At 41.7% G+C, this 2,912-nt stretch overlaps 1 protein-coding gene across 1 annotated transcript in view; it reads left to right on the top strand.

The window, feature by feature from the left end:
• Positions 1-2,912, top strand: part of LOC106606526 (uncharacterized protein DDB_G0271670-like) — a 90,811-nt gene that overhangs the window by 47,563 nt on the left and 40,336 nt on the right. The window lies entirely within an intron of this gene.

Raw genomic sequence — 2,912 nt, 5'->3', positions numbered from 1 at the left:
AGTATTCAGGCCCCTTTAACTTTTTCAACATTTTGTTATGTTAAAGCCTTATTCTAAAATTGATTACATCGTTTTTTCCCCCTCATCAATCTACACACAATGCTCCATATTGATAGAGCAAAAACAGGTATTTAGAAATTTGGCAAAAAATAAATAAATAACTGAAATATTACATTTACATACAGTACCAGTCAAAAGTTGACACACCTACTCATTCAAGGGATTTCTTTATTTTTACTATTTTCTACATTGTAGAATAATAGTGAAGACATAAAAACTATGAAATAACACATGCAGTATAATCATGTAGTAACGAAAGAAGTGTTAAACAATTCAAAATATATTTGATATTTTAGATTCTTCAAAGTAGCCAATCTTTGCCTTGATGACAGCTTTCAATACTCTTGGCATTCTCACAACCAGCTTCACCTGGAATGCTTTTATAACAGTCTTGAAGGAGTTCCCACATATGCTGAGCACTTTTTGGCTGCTTTTCCTTCACTCCAACCCAACCCAAACCATCTAAATTGGTTTGAGGTCGGGTGATTGTGGAGGCCAGGTCATCTGAAGCAGCACTCCATCACTCTCCTTCTTGGTCAAATAGCCCTTACACAGCCTGGTGGTGTGTTGCATCATTGTTCTAATGATAGTCCCACTAAGCGCAAACCAGATGGGATGGCATATTGCTGCAGAATGCTGCGGTAGCCATGCTGGTTAAGTGTGCCTTGAATTCTAAATAAATCATAGATGACAGTGTCACCAGCAAAGCATTCCCACACCATCACTCCTCCTCCTCCATGCTTCACGGTGGGAACCACACATGCAGAGATCATCCGTTCACCTACTCTGCATCTCACAAAGACACGGTGGTTGTAACCAAAAATCTCAAATTTGGACTCATCCGACTAAAGGGCAGATTTCCACCATCTAATGTCCATTCCTCGTGTTTCTTGACCCAAGCAAGTCTCTTCTTATTATTGGTGTCCTTTAGTAGTGGTTTCTTTGCAGCAATTCGACCATGAAGGCCTGATTTGTGCAGTCTCCTCTGAACAGTTGATGTTTGAGATGTTACTGTTACTTGAACTCTGTGAAATGTTTATTTTTGTTGCAATATCTGAGGCTGGTAACTCTAATGAACTAATCCTCTGCAGCAGAGGTAACTCTGGGTCTTCCTTGAAATTGTCCGGCTTGACTGACCTTCATCTCTTAATGTAATGATGGACTGTCATTTATCTTTGACTATTTGAGCTGTTCTTGCCATAATATGGAGTTGGTCATTTACCAAATAGTGCTATCTTCTGTATACCACCTCTACCATGTCACAACACAACTAATTGGCTCAAACGCATTAAGAAGGAAAGAAATTCCACATGATTAACTTTTAACAAGGCACACCTGTTAATTAAAATGCATTCCAGGTGACTACCTCAGGAAGCTGATTGAGAGAATGCAAAAGTGTGCAAAGCTGTCATCAAGGCAAAGGGTGACTACTTACAAGAATCTCAATATAAAATATATTTTGATTTGTTTAACACTTTTTTGGTTACTACATGATTCCATATGTGTTATTTCATAGTTTTGATGTATTCACTATTATTCTACAATGTTGAAAACAGTCCAAATAAAGAAAAACCCTTGAGTGAGAAGGTGTGTCCAAACTTTGGACTGGTACTGTAAGTACTCAGACCCTTTATTTTACTTTGTTGAAACACCTTTGGCAGTGATTACAGCCTTGCGTCTTCAAGGTATGACGCTACAAGCTTGGCATACCTGTATTTGGGGAGCTTCTCTGCAGACCCTCTCAAGCTCTGTCAGGTTGGATTGGGAGCATCGCTGCACAGCTATTCTCAGGTCTCAACGGAGATGTTCGATTGGGTTCAAGTCCGGGCTCTGGCTGAGCCACTCAAGGACAGAGACTTTGTCCTGTTGGAAGGTGAACCTTTGCCCCAGTATGACGTCCTGAGCACTCTGGAGCAGGTTTTCATCAAGGATCTCTCTGTACTTTGCTCCGTTCATCTTTCCCTCGATCCTGACTAGTTTCCCAGTCCCTGCTGCTGAAAAACATCCCCACAGCATGATGCTGCCATCAACATGCTTCACCATAGGGATGGTGCCAGGTTTCCTTCATATGTGATGCTTGGCATTCAGGCCAAAGAGTTCAATCTTGGTTTCATCAGACCAGAGAATCTTGTTTCACATGGTCTGAGAGTCCTTTAGGTGCCTTTTGTCAAACTCCAAGCAGGCTGTCATGTGCCTTTTACTGAGGATGGCTTCTGTTTGGCCACTCTACCATAAAGGACTGATTGGTGGAGTGCTGCAGCGATGCTTGTCCTTCTGGAAGGTTCTCCCATCTCCCCAGAGGAACACTGGAGCTCTGTCAGAGTAACCATCGGGTTCTTGGTCACCTTCCTGACCAAGGCCCTTCTCCCCCGATTGCTCAGGTTGGCTGGGCAGACAGCTCTAGGAAGCATCTTGGTGGTTCCAAACTTCTTCTGTTTAAGAATAATGGAGGCCACTGTGTTCTTGGGGACCTTCAATGCTGCAGACATTTCTTGGTATCCTTCCCCAGATCTGTTTTTCAACACAAGCCTGTCTCGGAGCTGTTCGAAAATTGCTTCGACCTTGGTCTTTCATCTGACATGCACTGTCAACGGTTGGACCTTATATCGACAGGTTTGTGCCTTTCCAAATCATGTCCAATCAATTGAATTTACCACAGGTGGACTCCAATCAAGTTGTAGAAACATCTCAAGGATGACCAATGGAAACAGGATACACCTGAGCTTAATTTCGAGTCTCATAGCAAATGGTTTGAATACTTATGTAAGGTGTTTCAGTTTGTATTTTTTATACATTTGCAAAAATGTCTAAAAACCTGTTTTTGCTTTGTCATTATGGGGTATTGTGTGTAG

This window comes from Salmo salar, chromosome ssa06, assembly GCF_905237065.1.
Source record: "Salmo salar chromosome ssa06, Ssal_v3.1, whole genome shotgun sequence".
Classification (NCBI taxonomy): domain Eukaryota; kingdom Metazoa; phylum Chordata; class Actinopteri; order Salmoniformes; family Salmonidae; genus Salmo; species Salmo salar.
Note: the sequence above shows the minus strand (reverse complement) of the source record. Positions and strands in the feature narration are given on the sequence as shown.